Source organism: Nerophis lumbriciformis, linkage group LG26, assembly GCF_033978685.3.
Source record: "Nerophis lumbriciformis linkage group LG26, RoL_Nlum_v2.1, whole genome shotgun sequence".
Lineage (NCBI taxonomy): Eukaryota > Metazoa > Chordata > Actinopteri > Syngnathiformes > Syngnathidae > Nerophis > Nerophis lumbriciformis.
This window is the reverse complement of record NC_084573.2, coordinates 27,620,857-27,639,785: the sequence shown is the minus strand read 5'-3', so window position 1 is coordinate 27,639,785 and position 18,929 is coordinate 27,620,857.

The window sequence follows — 18,929 nt, the reverse complement described above, 5'->3', positions numbered from 1 at the left end:
AACACTGCATTATACAGCGTGTCTACTTTGTGCCAGCGTGTGCTTTGACTTTGTGGATTATTAATATTATGCACGGTGGCGGTCATCATTAATATGCAGCGAGAAGACTGACCGCGTGGATTAGCAAATCCGCTGCAGACGGCTATGAGCGTACTAAATTTGAAGCGATGCAGTAAACTTGTTTAAAAAATTAAAATATCCTCACCTTTATACATCCTCTCACTTGTCTCCTCGAGCCACTCCATGTTTAGGTCAATCAATCAATCAATCAATGTTTATTTATATAGCCCTAAATCACAAGTGTCTCAAAGGGCTGCACAAGCCACAACGACATCCTCGGTACAGAGCCCACATAAGGGCAAGGAAAAACTCACCCCAGTGGGACGTCGATGTGAATGACTATGAGAAACCTTGGAGAGGACCGCATATGTAGGTAACCCCCCCCAAGGGAGACCGAATGCAATGGATGTCGAGTGGGTCTGACATAATATTGTGAGAGTCGAGTCCATAGTGGATCCAACATAATAGTAAGAGTCCAGTACATAGTGGGGCCAGCAGGGAACCATCCCGAGCGGAGACGGGTCAGCAGCGCGAGCGGTCCACCCCTGGTCCCAACTCTGGACAGCCAGCACTTCATCCATGGCCACCGGACCTGTGTGTCTCCCCCTCCACAAGGGATAGGGGGGAGCAGAGGAGAAAGGAAAAGAAACGGCAGATCAACTGGTCTAAAAAGGGGGGTCTATTTAAAGGCTAGAGTATACAAATGAGGTAGCATCTCTAACTGCATTCCATAGTACTGGAGCCCGAATAGAAAACGCTCTATAGCCCGCAGACTTTTTTTGGGCTCTGGGAATCACTAATAAGCCGGAGTTCTTTGAACGCAGATTTCTTGCCGGGACATATGGTACAATACAATCGGCAAGATAGGCTGGAGCTAGACCGTGTAGTATTTTATACGTAAGTAGTAAAACCTTAAAGTCGCATCTTAAGTGCACAGGAAGCCAGTGCAGGTGAGCCAGTATAGGCGTAATATGATCAAACTTTCTTGTTCTTGTCAAAAGTCTAGCAGCCGCATTTTGTACCAACTGTAATCTTTTAATGCTAGACATAGGGAGACCCGAAAATAATACGTGACAGTAATCGAGACGAGACGTAACGAACGCATGAATAATGATCTCAGCGTCGCTAGTGGATAAAATAGATCGAATTTTAGCGATATTACGGAGATGAAAGAAGGCCGTTTTAGTAACACTCTTAATGTGTGACTCAAAGGAGAGAGTTGGGTCGAAGATAATACCCAGATTCTTTACTGAGTCGCCTTGTGTAATTGTTTGGTTGTCAATGTTAAGGTGGTATTATTAAATAAATGTCGGTGTCTAGCAGGACCGATAATCAGCATTTCCGTTTTCTTGGAGTTGAGTTGCAAGAAGTTAGCGGACATCCATTGTTTAATTTCATTCAGACACGCCTCCAGCTGACTACAATCCGGCGTGTTGGTCAGCTTTAGGGGCATGTAGAGTTGGGTGTCATCAGCATAACAGTGAAAGCTAACACCGTATTTGCGTATGATGTCACCTAGCGGCAGCATGTAAATAATAAAGAGTGCAGGGCCAAGAACCGGAACTGAAGGTCATGTTTGAAAGTCTATAGTTGTGTTTTTGTTTTTTTCACTGCGTATACAGTTGTGGTCAAAAGTTTACATACACTTGTAAAGAACATAATGTCATGGCTGTCTTGAGTTTCCAATACTTTCTACAACTGACATCACATGGATAAAGATAAGACCTTCTGGTGGAAATGTCTGTGGTCAGATGAGACAAAAATTGAGCTGTACAAAACCCAGTAATATGTTTGTAGGAGAAAAGGTGAGTTCTTTAATTCCAGGAACACCATTCCTACCGCATGGTGGTGGTAGTATTATGCTCTGGGCCTGTTTTGCTGCCAATAGAACTGGTGCTATTAGTGGGATAATGAAAAAGGAGGATTATCTCCAAATTCTTCAGGACAACCTAAAATCATCAGCCCGGAGGTTGGGTCTTGGGCGCAGTTAGGTGTTCCAACAGGACAAGGACCCCAAACACACGTCAAAAGGAATGGCTAAATCGGGCTAGAATTAAGGTTTTAGAATGGCCTTCCCAAAATCCTTACTTAAACATGTGGACAATGCTGAAGAAACAAGTCCATGTCAGAAAACTAACAAATTTAGCTGAACTGCACCATTTTTGTCAAGAGGAATGGTCAAAAATTCAAGCAGAAGCTTGTGGATGGCTACCAAAAGCGCCTTATTGCAGTGAAACTTGCCAAGGGACATGTAAGCAAATATTAACATTGCTGTATGTATACTTTTGACCCAGCAGATTTGGTCACATTTTCAGTAAACCCATAATAAATTCATAAAAGAACCGAACTTCATGAATGTTTTTTGTGACCAACAAGTATGTGCTCCAATCACTCTATCACAAAAAAATAATAGTTGTGGAAATTATTGGAAACTCAAGACAGCCATGACATTATGTTCTTTACAAGTGTATGTAAACTTTTGACCACGACTGTACAATCAATCAATATTATTAGATGGTGTGAAAACATCTTTTGAAGGGGAACTGGAATATTGCCTACCATTCACAATCCCCACGTAAGACAGAACTTTATTTTTTATGCATTCCAATTTGTATGAGGTGACTAACAACGCAGCTAACGGGAGTAATATTGCGCTCATGAATCCCTCTAAAAAACAAAAACTAAAAAACATCCCAAAACCACCAACTGAATACTAACCAAGTATTAGCGATATTGTTATTGTAGGCGCTAACACCGAGGAACTACTTTTAGCGGCGCCGTGATCAGAGAGCGAACTAGCTTATGATGCTATATTGAAATATTCAGCTGCTGCGCCCCATTTTAGTTTGAAAGTTAATTCTAGATTATAAATCATGCCTCTCACCTGGATAGTAGAAGGTTGTGGACATAAACCAAGAAGTTGGTCAACTTTGACATTCAACTTAGACCCGGGGATGGCGAGAAAGACACAAAAATGCTTTTATTTGAAGTCGCCTGGACTACTGCAATGCACTTTATGCTGGCATTCGCCAAAAAGCTCTCTCCCGGTTGCAGTTAGTCCAGAACGCGGCAGCATGACTTTTAACAGGGGCCAGGAAACGCCAGCGTAGAACCCCAATTCTTGAGACTTTGCACTGGCTCCCTGTTCATTTTAGAATTGATTTTAAAATGTTGCTGTTTGGTTTTAAAGCTTCGCACGGACTGGCACCTCAGTATATCTCGGACCTCATCCAAATTTACACTCCTGCACGCGCTCTGAGGTCCGAGAGCCAGCTCCAGCTCGTGGTGCCCAAGACCAGACTTAAAACCAGGGGAGACAGGTCCTTCTCTGTGGTCGGCCCTAAGCTCTGCAACACTCTGCCCCTCCATGTTTGAACTGCTCCCACAGTGGAGTGTTTTAAGTCTCGTCTTAAGACCCACTTTTATTCTCTGGCTTTTAACACTACGTGAGTTGTGTGGTCCTCTGAGTTTTTAAATGTTTATTAGGGACCGAGTCCCTTTGGGACAGAGGACCCTATTGTATTTCTAGCGTTTTATTATTATACCGCCGCCTCTTTGAGCTGTAATTTGACCCCTTAACATGCTTCAAAACTCACCAAATTGGACACACACATCAGGACTGGCAAAAATTGCGATCTAATCAAAAAACCAAACCCCAAAACTCAAAATTGCGCTCTAGCGCCCCCTAGGAAGAAAACACAGACAAAACTGCCTGTAAATCCCAGTAGGAATGTCGTAGAGACATGAAACAAAAACCTCTATGTAGATCTCACTTAGACCTATATTTCATACACTGACAACCCCCAGAAAATCAACAGGAAGTTTGCAATTCCCCCTTCAAAGCAAAAGTTGTGTAAAAACAGTCACCTTTTTTCAAACATTATCTCCTCTGAGCGCGTTTGTCGTGTCGGCTTCAAATTTGCACAGGCAAGAGATTGAACCCTTCTGATTAAAAGTTGATGAAAGAGTTTTAATTACTGCTCCGGTTTGGATTTTATGAGCCCTCAAAGTGGGTCCCGTCCATCACTGCTTGCAGCTTTAATTTCTATTTATTGTTTTGATTAGTTTTACTCTTTAAAATCATATTTATTTTGATATTGTTTTTATTTTGGTTTTATAATTATTTATTTTGTTTTTATTCAGTCATTGGTGGAGCTAAGGATTGTATTTGAATCTTGTTTTTAATATTTTTGTGCAACACATTTTTGTTGTTTAAATGTGCTATATAAATAAAGTGGATTGGATTGGATTGAAAAAGATGCTCGTTTGTGGCACTTAAAAAAAAAAAAATGTATACCTTTGTGAGGATTATGATTAATTCTTCATCCAAACCGGAAGATATAAACATCCCATCAATCAGCATCCCAGTAAGAGCAGACATTGTCCAGTGAGTGATTGTTTTATTATGTTTGTAGTTTGTATTTTCTTGTTAAGCACTTAGTAACACTGCTACTTGCTGGATCTGCTTATCACTCAGCTTCAAAAACTTGTAGATCATCCTCTTTATATTCAGGCTCAAAAATAGAAGGTTCTGATCATAATTTGTCCCAAATTAGTCTTTGTTGTCTCCCATGAAGTCTGTCATGATTAGTAGTAGTTGCTGAAGGGAAAAGTGAACGTTGTGATGCGTCTGTGAAATGAATGCACCGCCGTATGCTTAAAATATTACATGTTATTATGAATGTTACTACATTGCATGTATACCGTATTTTTCGGACTATAAGTCGCAGTTTTTTTCATAGTTTGGCCGGGGGTGCGACTTATACTCAGGAGCGACTTATGTGTGAAATGATTAACACATTACCGTAAAATATGAAATAATATTATTTAGCTCATTCACGTAAGAGACTAGACGTATAAGATTTCATGGGATTTAGCGATTAGGAGTGACCGATTGTTTGGTAAACGTATAGCATGTTCTATATGTTATAGTTATTTGAATGACTCTTACCATAATATGTTACGTTAACATACCAGGCACGTTCTCAGTTGGTTATTTATGCCTCATATAACGTACACTTATTCAGCCTGTTGTTCACTATTCTTTATTTATTTTAAATTGCCTTACAAATGTCTATTCTTGGTGTTGGGTTTTATCAAATACATTTCCCCCAAAAATGCGACTTATACTCCAGTGCGACTTATATGTTTTTTTCCTTCTTTATTATGCATTTTCGGCCGGTGCGACTTATACTCCGGAGCGCCTTATACTCCGAAAAATACGGTACTTACGTGTATATAAAACTTTGATGGATGTTTTCAGAGCGCCCTATAGGTGGAATAAAGCGACTCCAATAAGCGACATTGTTAGCTGACTTTTGCTCAAGTTTATTTACCAGTTAGAATACATTAAAACAAGAAAAACATACAGTATGTGTTCTTGTCTTGCAGTACACAATGAGTATAAGTGATGGGCAGAATTCCAAAAAAAAAGAACAGTTCCCCTTTAAAAGACATATCCGATCTGCTCATTTATGCTACAGTCACTGCGGCATATGTGATTTTTACCCACATTTGGAAAAGACCTGATTCCAGTACAAATCAGATGAATACAACATTTGAGTCACAAACACTCCAGAAAATGATAAAGCAATCAAGGAAAAAGTAAAGGTAAAGGAATTCTTCTATTGTCCTTGCAAAGTTTTTTTTTTTTAAATCCCAATGTGGGGTTTTTCTGTTATCTGCTCTCTTGAGAGTACATGTCGACAGGATCCTATCTGGGCCCCCTTTTTTTAGACCATCACTCTTCTCACCTTTGCATATTTCATTGTCTCAACATGGAAACTGGAGAGATCCTGCCCGTAACTTTCATTGAAATTTAATGATTCCATTTATTTTGTATAGCATTTTTACCTACAAAAAAAAAAACAGGAGTACCGTAACTTTTGAATCACAAACTATCTCCTGGCAAAATTCCGTAAAATAAGGTGGGGTTTTTTTTTGGTTTATTTTGTTTTACAAAAATGTGCACCGATTTGGAGCTGATGTTGGTTAAAATGTTAACAATATTCATCCCTCTGAACAAGGCATAACCCAAATAGTAGTACTGACCTGAAGGAAAGGGTAGAGATCATGCAATGGCCAATTCATATTTTTTTAGGAATATTAAGAGTGATAAAGACAATATTTTCAAAGGAGATACTCAAAGTCTATGAAATCCACCACCATCAGAGTCAAACTGTTGGAATGATGTCTGATGAATTTTAAATGAAGGCACTTTTCTTGCTTTCTTTGCTTGAAACCGGTCATGTGACAGATTCTGTGTCCCATTAAGCAATAACAGTCGGGAAGGGATTCTAATGGGCCCTTCCTGGGTGGATCTCGTGTGAGACGAAGTTTAATTGTTTTGCAATGCAGTCTGCGGAAAATGATGGAAAGTGCCATTCTGCATAGCAAGTGAGACTGTAGTCCAGAGTTGTCAAACTAATTTTATCTCAGGTACCGCATGGAGGTAAATAGAGATGTCCGATAAGTGCGTTAAAATGTAATATCGGAAATTATCGGTATCGTTTTTTTTTATTATCGGTATCGTTTTTTTGTTTGTTTGTTTGTTTTTTGTTTTTTTTATTAAATCAACATAAAAAACACAAAATACACTTACAATTAGTGCACCAACCCAAAAAACCTCCCTCTCCCATTTACACTCATTCACACTCATTCACAAAAAAGGGTTGTTTCTTTCTGTTATTAATATTCTGGTTCCTACATTATATATCAATATATATCAATACAGTCTGCAAGGGATACAGTCCGTAAGCACACATGATTGTGCGTGCTGCTGGTCCACTAATAGTACTAACCTTTAACAGTTCATTTTACTCATTTTCATTAATTACTAGTTTCTATGTAACTATTTTTATATTGTTTTACTTTCTTTTTTATTCAAGAAAATGTTTTTAATTTATTTATCTTATTTTATTTTATTTTTATTTTTTTAAAGTACCTTATCTTCACCATACCTGGTTGTCCAAATTGGTCATGTGAATCTGTCGTATATTGAATCTGAAATAGGAAAAATCAGCAAAATAATCCTGGACAGAGTCAACACAAAAATCAAGGACAAAACACCACTCAACCAATGGAGAAATACAGCAGCAGTAATCAAATGGTTCAACAACATCCAAGACAAACAACAGCACAACTTTATCTCCTTTGATATGGAAGAATTTTACCCTTCCATCACGCAAGACCTACTGACTCAAGCACTAGACTTCGCCTCAGACTACGACTCAATCACAGGCAACGAAAGAAACATCATCATCCACGCAAAAAACTCCATTCTCATCCACAACAGTACACCATGGCAAAAAAAGAACAATGCAACATTTGACGTCACTATGGGAAGTTTTGACGGAGCAGAAACGTGTGAACTCGTTGGGAGTTTCCTCCTCTCCCAGCTCGCTAGCCTCAATCTGAACCTTGGTATTTACCGTGATGACGGACTGGCAGTGTGTCGCGCCTCGCCAAGGAGCAGCGAGAATACCAAGAAGCGCATATGCCAAATTTTCAAAGAGAACGGCCTACGGATCACGATTGAAGCCAACAAGCAAACCGTCAACTTCCTTGACGTCACTTTCAACCTGAGAAATAACAGCTACCAACCATTCACGAAACCCAACACAACACTCCAATACGTGCACCATGACAGCAACCACCCACCCACCACCACGAAAAGAAAACCTACCGGAATTAATAAAAGGCTATTGATGCTGTCATCTAGCAAAGCTGAATTTGACCAAGCAACCCCCCCGTACCAAAAAGCCCTTGATGAAAGCGGATACAATTTCACCCTCACCTATGAACCCACGCCAGGAAACCAACCAAAAAAGAACAGAAAACGAAACGACATCATCTGGTACAACCCCCCATACAGCAAAAACGTCTCAACTAACATTGGACACAAATTCCTCAATCTGATTGACAAACACTTTCCCAAAGACAACACCCTAAGAAAAATATTCAACAAGAACAACATTAAATTGAGCTACAGCTGTATGAACAATATACGACAAATTATCTCAAACCACAACAAAACAATTGCAAATGAGCCGTCGGCCCCCGGACAGAGCGACTCCAAAACCAACAAAGGCTGCAACTGTCGAAAGAAACCTGATTGCCCTCTCAACGGTGGGTGCTTACAAACATCAGTTGTCTACCAATCTAAGGTAACACGCAAGGACATTAACACATCCGACACATATGTAGGATTAACCGAGGGAGAGTTCAAAACCAGATGGAACAATCACAAGGCTTCTTTCAGGAACCAAAACCTGCGGAATACCACAGAACTCAGCAAACACATTTGGGACCTCAAAGACAATAATGTTGAATATTCAATAACATGGCAAATTCTTGCATCCAGCACACCTTACAATAGTGGTAATAAAAGATGCAACCTATGCTTGAAAGAGAAACTGTTTATTATTTACCGTCCAGACCTGTCATCCCTCAACAAGCGCAGCGAAATTGTAACAGCATGCCGCCACAGACGGAAACACCTCCTAGGTAACACATGAGCCAATCACCACGCCCCTACGCCAGCCTGCACCCACCCACTCTGTGCCCTATATAAACCATGGTATGTGAATGCTCCCATTAAAATCTCCTGATGATTGAGGGAACCCCCCTCATGAAACAGGCCTGTAGAGATGAAATAGTCTTGTGATTTTTTTCCCCACACATACATATATATATATGTATATATATATATGTAACTCACCACTGTTTTTAATTTATTTATCTTATTTTATTTTATTATTTTTTTTTAAAAGTACCTTATCTACACCATACCTGGTTGTCCAAATTAGGCATAATAATGTGTTAATTCCACGACTGTATATATCGGTTGATATCGGTATCGGTTGATATTGGTATCGGTAATTAAAGAGTTGGACAATATCGGAATATCGGATATCGGCAAAAAGCCATTATCGGACATCCCTAATTGTGTCATATTTGGTCAATATATGCTACTGAGTGTCATTTGTTAACATTTTTTGTAGTGGGATTTTTTACCTTGGCTCAAAAATGGTTGAAAAACGCTGCTTTAGAGCAATGTTTTTCAACCACTGTGCCGCGGCACACTTGTGTACCGTGAGATATTGTTTGGTGTGCCGTGGGAGCTTATGCAATTTCACCTAATTGGGTTAAAAATATTTTTTGCAAACCAGTAATTATAATCCGCAAATGTGCCGTTGTTGAGTCTCTGTGCTGTCTAGAGATCGGCAGAGTAACCGTGTAATACTCTTCCATATCAGTAGGTGGCAGCAGATAGTTAATTGCTTTGTAGATGTCGGGAATGACGACGATGGTTTGCAGGTAAAAAAGTATCTAATGCTTAAACCAAAAATAAACAAAAGGCGAGTGCCGCTAAGAAAAGACATTGAAGCTTAGACTAAAACTAAAACTGAACTGGTTGCAAAGTGAACAAAAACAGAATGCTGGACGACAGCAAAGACTTACAGCGTGTGGAGCAAACGGCGTCCACAAAATACATCTGTACATGACAATCAACAACAAAATAGTAGCGCAAGACAAGAACTAAAACACTACACACAGGAAAACATCAAAAACCTCAAAATTGTCAGGCTTGTCCCTGACAGTTTGGTTATGTTTTAGTTTTTCCTCTGTGTTTGTCTTCGTTTCCTGTCAGCGCTCTTATTTTGGTTGTTTCCTGCTTTTCTCCCTGAGTGCTGTTTTCCCTCAGCTGTGGCTGATTGGCACCTGGCCACACCTGGTGTCAATCAGCCAGCTGCTATTTAGACCTGCTTTGACCTCCAGTCAGTGCTGGAGTATTGTCATTATGACTTGCTAATGTCGCTAATACTTGTCGTCGTTGAAGCTTACTTGTATCCTGTAGCTGTTTGCAGCGTGCTGTCTTTTTCTTCCTAGTTCCTAGTTCCTGTTTCCTGGTATCCTGTTTCCTGTCGCCTAGTTCCTGGTTTGTGTTTTACCTTCTTATTTTCGACATTAAATCATGTTTTCCTGCACCAATCCTGCCTTCTCTGCATCTTGGGGTTCGTCACCAACCCACTGTGACAAAAATAAGTCACGGCGTGATGTGACAGGTGGTGACAGTACACCTACTTTGAGACAAGAGCTATATTGGGGTGAGTTTTTCCTTGCCCGTATGTGGGCTTTGTACCGAGGATGTCGTTGTGGCTTGTGCAGCCCTTTGAGACACTTGTGATTTAGGGCTATATAAATAAAGATTGATTGATTGATTGATTGATATTGATGCATGCTTGGTTATGGTTTAAAGTCATATCCAACAATTGCGACAACGACTTTTTACTGTCAACTGAATTTAGTTTTTTATTGATTTCTGCTGGGGGTGTGCCTCCGGATTTTTTCAATGAAAAAAATGTGCCTTGGCTCAGAAAATGTTGAAAACACTGCTTTAGAGAACTAAAAAAGATGTGGGTTGAACTTATTTTTTAGATTTTTAAGGTTTGGCACTGCGTCTGATGTCACGTTGCTGGCACATGCCTGTTGGTTTAAAGTCCCACCTTGACTTACTTTCTGCAAAAACTGAAATCTAATTAAGATGAAATATCTCAAATAAGGGTGATATTTGCTTATTTTCTGTCTGATAAGATGATTCTTCTCACTAAGCAGATTTTATGTTAGAATGTTTTACTTGTTTTAAGGGTTTTGGTCCTAAATGATCTCAGTAAGATATTACAGCTTGTTGCTGAGATTGTATGACCTATATTGAGTAAAACATGCTTGAAACTAGAATATCAACTGTTGCAAAGCTGTGTCGTCAACACTCACAAGTATAAAACTACTTTTTTAAAGTAATAATTTCTTATTTCAAGCTTGTAAAAAAAATTAAAAAAATCATGACTTTGACACAATTTTGTCTCATAATTAAAACAGATGACAGTCAAATGGACTTTGTGGTTTTATTTTCAATGAAACAATAGAAAATACGTACTCATATAGTAGTACAGTTATTAGCGAGAATATACTTATTTTAAGGTATTTTTAGGTTCATTGAAGTTAGCTAATTTTACTTGTTTTGGAAAGTCTTGACAAGCCAAATTTTCTTGTTCTATTGGCAGATAATTTTGCTTAGTTCAAATAAAATACCCCTCATTTTTGTATTTTTTTTTTCTTGTTTTTGAACACTGACTTTTTGCAGTGTGAATTTATTAGTACAGGTTTTTTAATGAGTTCCCGCACTTTTTTCTAATTGAAGTTGTCCTAACTCTTCTTTCTTAGTTGTTCTGTCAATAGTCCTTCTGAATAAAAGCCAAAATCATTTTTAACAGTGTGGCCGCTCTTTGGACACCCCTGTAATAACTAATAGTACACTTTGTCACCTATAACACAAAACTGACACCAAGAAGTGTCTTTAAATGTTTTATCTATTTTTTTATTTTTTATTTTTATTACAAAATAAAAAATGGCCCCCGCAAACTTTGACTTTTGGTTATGCGGCCCTTGGTTTATGGCTTTTGTATATGTATTTATTGGAAATCTGCGTTCCTTAAAGGCCTACTGAAACCCACTACTACCGACCGCGCAGTCTGATAGTTTATATATCAATGATGAAATCTTAACATTGCAACACATGCCAATACGGCCGGGTTAGCTTACTAAAGCGCAATTTTAAATTTTGCACGAAATATCCTGCTGAAAATGTCTCGGTATGATGACGTCAGCGCGTGACGTCACGGATTGTAGAGGACATTTTGGGACAGCATGGTGGCCAGCTATTAAGTCGTCTGTTTTCATCGCAAAATTCCACAGTATTCTGGACATCTGTGTTGGTGAATCTTTTGCAATTTGTTCAATGAACAATGGAGACAGCAAAGAAGAAAGCTGTAGGTGGGAAGCGGTGTATTGCGGGCGACTTCAGCAACACAAACACAGCCGGTTTTTCATTGTTTACATTCCCGAAAGATGACAGTCAAGCTTTACCATTGGCCTGTGGAGAACTGGGACAACAGAGACTCTTACCAGGAGGACTTTGAGTTGGATACGCAGACACGGTACCGTGAGTACGCATGCAGCTGCGGCTTCCAAACATTTGATCGCTTGCCCGTACGTGCGTGCCGCTATGTGCATGTCACGTACGTAACTTTGGGGACTTTGGGGAAATATATGTGCTGTATGAACTTTGGGGAGGTGAACGGTACTTTGGGCTGTGGGATTGAGTGTGTTGTGCAGGTGTTTGAGTTGTATTGGCGGGTTATATGGACGGGAGGGGGGAGGTGTTTGTTATGCGGGATTAATTTGTGGCATATTAAATATAAGCCTGGTTGTGTTGTGGCTAATAGAGTATATATATGTCTTGTGTTTATTTACTGTTTTAGTCATTCCCAGCTGAATATCAGGTCCCACCCGCCTCTCACAGCATCTTCCCTATCTGAATCGCTCCCACTGCCCTCTAGTCCTTCACTCTCACTTTCCTCATCCACAAATCTTTCATCCTCGCTCAAATTAATGGGGAAATCGTCGCTTTCTCGGTCCGAATCGCTCTCGCTGCTGGTGGCCATGATTGTAAACAATGTGCAGATGTGAGGAGCTCCACAACCTGTGACGTCACGCGCATATCGTCTGCTACTTCCAGTACAGGCAAGGCTTTTTTATCAGCGACCAAAAGTTGCGAACTTTATCGTTGATGTTCTCTACTGAATCCTTTCAGCAAAAATATGGCACTATCGAAAAATGATCAAGTATGACACATAGAATGGACCTGCTATGCCCGTTTAAATAGGAAAATCGCATTTCAGTAGGCCTTTAAGAAGTTTGTGTTTGAGTCCAACATTGGTTGGTTGTCTTCTGAAGGTTTAATCTGGATGGATTTAGCAGAAACATGTCTCTGTTGGCCACATATCCATGCCGACAATTTAATGGCCGCCCCATTGGAGACACGCATGGCAACATGCATGCAGCCGGCCAATCAAGCTGGAAGTGTGGCCCCATTTCTTGCCTCTGCGTCCATGTATGTGTGTGTGTACACGCGTTAATGAATTATGCATATTGATACCCAAGCCAGAGCGGGGACATGTTCCTTCCATGAGAACAAACAAGAGGAATTATACACAGTGGAAGCATGCGGGAAGTCTATAAATAGCGGCAGAGCTTTTTTAGCCGGGGGATGTGGTTGCATTTTTTACAGGTCAGACTATGATCTTCTCCCATAAGCCTCTGCTTTGAGACGTAACAGACATTCTTCTGAGGGGTCAGAGCACTGCTGCATCATCGGGCGGGATCCTAAAAAATATACAATATCATATCGGATAGTCGTTGCCATGTCAAAATATCTTTTGGCCCTCGCATTCTAAATAGAGATTGACCGACATGTTTTTTTTTCAGGGCTGATACCGATTATTAGTAGTCAAGTTGTTATGTGTACAGGAGGAGGAGACGGCACAAACAGTAGGGACGTCGTATTAACTCATAAATATATATATATATATATATATATATATATATATATATATATATATATATAAGCAATAAATGAAGTGTGTATACCAACACAAATGTGTGTGTGGTGTGCGACTATGTGTGGAAATTAACGGCAGTGTGTTACCCGTAGTGTTGAGCGAGAGGCGGAGGTCCAAGAAAGGCAGGGGCTGGCTCGGAGGTCCGTGAGCAGACGTGAGGTCGAGGGGAGGAGATCCAAGATGCAGCCAGGGAACCAGAGGGAACGCGGGGGAGACGAGACACACGGCTCGTGACGTGGAAACGAAGGTAGGCTGCAGAGAGGCGACAAGGAGGAACACGAGACATTTGATCACGAAGGCGGAGAAAACACAAGGAGAGCAAGAGTGCATAGAGAGCTAGATTTTCGGCTTACTGTACTGGAACAGATGGCTATGTTCTGGCCCAGGATGCAGGTTTGCACTGGTTTAAGAAGGCAGGTCTTCTCATTAGCGACAGCCGCTCCCAGTCTGTTGAACACTCTACCTGACCACCTGAGGGCACCACAGAATGTGGATGCTTTTAAAAAAAGGCTTAAAAACCCTTCTTTTTAAAAAAGCCTTTTTTTTTTTTTAGATATATGCATACTAGTTTGAGCTATTTGGCTGTTCTAGTTTTAATTTTTATTTATTTTTTATTATCTTTTTATTTTTTATTTTATTTTTTTTAATACACTGTAGCACTTTGAGGTTGTTTACTCAATGTAAAGTGCTTTTTACAAATACAATCTATTATTATTATTATTATTATTAACTGATATTTGGAGACATTTTATTTTTTTTGCAGTAAAATATATTTAAAAATGAATAGTATGCGTCAGTAAACAACAATTTCATTAAGCAACCTAGCTGTGTGGGGAGACCCATGGGTCTGACAGGTGCCAATTTGTCATCATCCTATGGTTAATGTGAGAAAGTCAGGTTAGTGACCATGGTGTGTACTGTCTTGATGCTAACCGCACAGCATTTACTTATATGACACAATCCAAACAACCTTACCTAGTCATGGACAAATTAAACCATCACAAAAAGTCAACACACATGGTCACACATAACACAATCTGCTTACTGAACTTTTTGAATATTATAAAATATCTATCCTATCACCATAAAATTTGAAATTACACCCATTTAAATCCTTTGCAAGGCATGATGGGAAAAAAAGTAAAACACTCTCTCCACGCTTATGCATGTTTGACTTTTGAATAAAGGGCTCCAAATACATGAACCGTGAAACATTGAAAGCTCAGCAGAGTATAAAAAACTATCATTTTAAATTTTTGTGTGTTTGCATCAGTACTTGACGTCCATCTTGTTTCAGGGTCACGGGCGAGCTGGAGCCTATCCCAGCTGATTTTGGGTGAAGGTTTTGGGGGGGGGGGGCACTATTGCAGAGAGGTCAGATTCAAACCCACAACCATCACGCTGTGAGGATGATGTGCTAACCACTCGCTCCACTGTGCTGACTCATCGATTCATTCTGGCTCTCCTCGCCGTCTTCGCCAACTTCTTATAAAAAGACATTCATATCATGCGCTATAAAATGTCACGGTTGTGTGACCCCAGGATGCAGAGTCGGGAGGCGGATACTTTTTCATTTCTATATTTCTCCAAAGCATAACTTTTTTTTTTCCACTGAGGGCCAAACACTGAAAAATCAAAAGATGCAGGGGCCTTTTTGACATGTTTCACTTTTAAAACCAATACCATCTGCTTATTAGCAGTGGCTGCTGGTCATTCAAGTAGGGGCTACTCTCTAAACACAAGTACAGTCTCCAATTACAGATAAAAGAAATTACAAAGAAAACACCACTTGGATGATTGTATCAATACCCATATCAACTCGGAACAACAGCTTATTTTGCTGTCAATCAAAAAGGAAGTCCGCCTCAGACAGATCATCCAATCATCATGCGGAAGCCCCAGCCAGACGAGGCCACGCCCACTTTCCAAACACTACCAGAGATGCTCGCGTCTGATGGGCGGTGACAAAACTGCACATTTGTCCCATCATTTATAGTGCGGCTGCAATGGAACAACCCACTCTACGCTCCCCCGCTAAAGTCAATGGACGCTCAGCTTCAACACTGTGAGGCTGCCACAATGAATGAAAAGGAAGTGAACAAAAGTTGAAGTGGTTGAAAAACTCTGGAATAAAGGACCCCTACCAAGTGAAATGTAAGGAGAACAAGTTGCAATGTTGACTCTAATAACACAAAGCTGCCATGCAGGCTGTTTTTTTTTTCTTTAAAACTGTCATTGCTTAAAAAAAAATAATGACAAATCAATGTTATGAATTATTGACCTATTTAAAGGCTCCACTTACTTCACATCAAATATTCCACTTTGAAATATTTTTAGGCAAAATAGGGCAATACGAAGATCCTGGGTTTGATCCTCCTTTCTGTGTGGAGTTTGCATGTTTTCCCCGTGACTGCGTGGGTTCCCTCCGGGTACTCGGGTTCCTCCCACCTCCAAAAACATGCACCTGGGGATAGGTTGATTGACAACACTAAATGCATACTCGCCAACCCTCCCGGAAGTTCCGGGAGACTCCCAAAATTCAGCGCCTCTCACGAAAACCTCCCGGGACAAATTTTCTCCCGAAAATCTCCCGAAATTCAGGCGGAGCTAGAGGCCACGCTCCCTCCAGCTCCATGCGGACCTGAGTGACGTGTCGACAGCCTGTTTTCACGTCCGCTTTCCCACAATATAAACAGCATGCCTGCCCAATCACATTATAACTGTAGAATGATTGAGGGCGAGTTCTTGGTTTCTTATGTGGGTTTATTGCTAGGCAGTTTCATTAACGTCCTCCCAGCGCGGCAACAACACACAACAACAGCAGTCACGTTTTCGTCTACCGTAAAGCAGTTCGTCTGCCGTAAACAGCAATGTTGTGACATTCTTAAACAGGACAATACTGCCATCTACTGTACATGCATATGTGACAATAACATCTATGGCTTTTAGAGAGTGCAGTGCACAACTGCGCACACAACAAGGAGACGAAGCAGAATGCATCATCAGAGAGGGTGTTCAGCATGGTTAGAAAAATAGTGACAGAGAATAGAACAAGGATGGACAATTCAACCTTTAACTCAACAATGAGTAGATGAGTGTTATGTGTGTGTATATGTGTGAATAAATGAACACTGAAATTCAAGTATTTCTCTTATTTATATATATATATATATATATATATATATATATACATACTGTATATGTATATATATATATATATATAGCTAGAATTCACTGAAAGTCAAGTATTTCAAGTATTCCCCCCCCCCAAAAAAATCGGAGGTCTCAAGGTTGGCAAGTATGCTAAATGGTCCCTAGTGTGTGAATGTGAGTGTGAATGTTGTCTGTCTATCTGTGTTGGCCCTGCGCTGAGGTGGCGACTTGTCCAGGGTGTACCCCGCCTTCCACCTGAATGCAGTTGAGATAGGCTCCAGCACCCCCCGTGACCCTGAAAGGGATAAGCGGTAGAAAATGGATGGATGGATAGATAATGAAATATGTGCATGTTTCCCCCCCACAACATAATATCATGAAGGGCTTTAAAAAAACAGTTTGCATGAATAAAAGTAACACTGCAAGCTAAGATAAAATGTGCAACAGTTTTCTTTAATAGCAGTGGTGTCAAATGCAGGGCGATTCGCGGCCCGCAGATAAGTTTTAAGGGACAGTGGCACATTCTACAAATACTGAAACAAAACACAAATTCATAATGAAGTGGATTAAAGGACCAACCAAGTGAAATGTAAGGAGAACAAGTTGCAATGTTGACTCTAATAACACAAAGCTGCCATGCAGGCTGTTTTTTTTCTTCTTTAAAACGGTCAGCTTAAAAAATAGTAATGACAAATCAATGTTATGAATTATTGAGCTATTTAAGGCTCCACTTACTTCACATCAAATATTCCACTTTGAAATATGTTTTTTAGGGAAAATATGGCATATTTTGTAAGAAATAATAACTTCATATCATTTGATAGATCTGCAGTCGATCTGGATATTTAAGCATTAATTAAAACGTTTTTTAAATTCATCCATTTTCTACCGCTTGTCCCTTTCAGGGGGCGCCTATTTCAGCTGCATTCGGGCGGAAGGCGGGGTACACCCTGGACAATTCGCCGCCTCATCGCAGGGCCAACACAGATAGACAACATTCACACACTAGGGCCAATTTATTGTTGCCAATCAACCTATCCCCAGGTGCATGTCTTTGGAGGTGGGAGGGAACCCACACAGTCACGGGGGGGGGGGGGGGGGGGGAGAACATGCAAACTCCACACAGAAAGATCTCGAGCCCAGGATCGAACCCAGGACCTTCGTATTGTGCGGAAGACGCACTAACCCCTCTTCCACTGTGCTGCCCTTTTAAAAATCATAAATGACTTATTTTTTCTTACACTTTAATGATCTTTTAGTCCCCATGACTAAAGTTGAAGAGCAGTTAAGGTTGAAAAAAATCTATCTTTATATATGGTTTTGAAAAAGAAAAATATCAAAATGGCCTCTACATGCGTTAAGTTTCCAGTGTGGAAAAAGTTTGCACAGCCCTGCTTACATAGTGTTGCATGCAGAGGTGGGTAGTAACGCGCTATACATCTACTTGAGTAACTTTTGGGATAAATTGTACTTCTAAGAGTAGTTTTAATGCAACATACTTTTACTTTTACTTGAGTATATTTATAGAGAAGAAACGCTACTTTTACTCCGCTCCATTTATCTACATTCAGCTCGCTACTCGCTACTGATTTTTATCGATCTGTCAATGCACGATTTTTTTGTTTTGGTTTGTCAGACAGACTTTCAAAGTAGGATCTATCGCATGCCTGCGTTTCATCAATCAATTGCAGTCACTGGTGACGTTTGACTCTGTTTCACCAATCAAACAGAGCCTTACATGAACTCAACGTCAAATTTGAGGAAGCACATCGCGGTAAGTAACGTTAGTAGATATTTTGGCTGTCACCGTTGGCTGATGTTAGCTTCCCTGCTATGACTCACTGTCAAATGTACATTGTGTGGGGACATTTATTAACGCACCGCAGCCTCATACACACACACACACACACACACACGCATGCATAGAAACACCAATCAGAAGTGCACAGTGTGTTCCCAGGTGCACCGTGCAGCCCACACCTATCAGTTTATGGTTTGCGTAAAGGCTAACTTGTTATTTTCCTTTGTAATCTCTGCCTACTGAGCCTATGGTGCTGTTAAGTTATTGTGGCTCAATTTGCCTTGATTTTTTTAATGTTATTTAATATATATTATTGTTTTAGTTGCTTAAAAGGTATTCCTGGCTCTGAATTTGCTCATTGCTTATTTTATGTTTTTGTGCATTATTTGTTGCCGTCATTAAACGAACAGGTTACTCATCAGTTACTCAGTACTTGAGTAGTTTTTTCACAA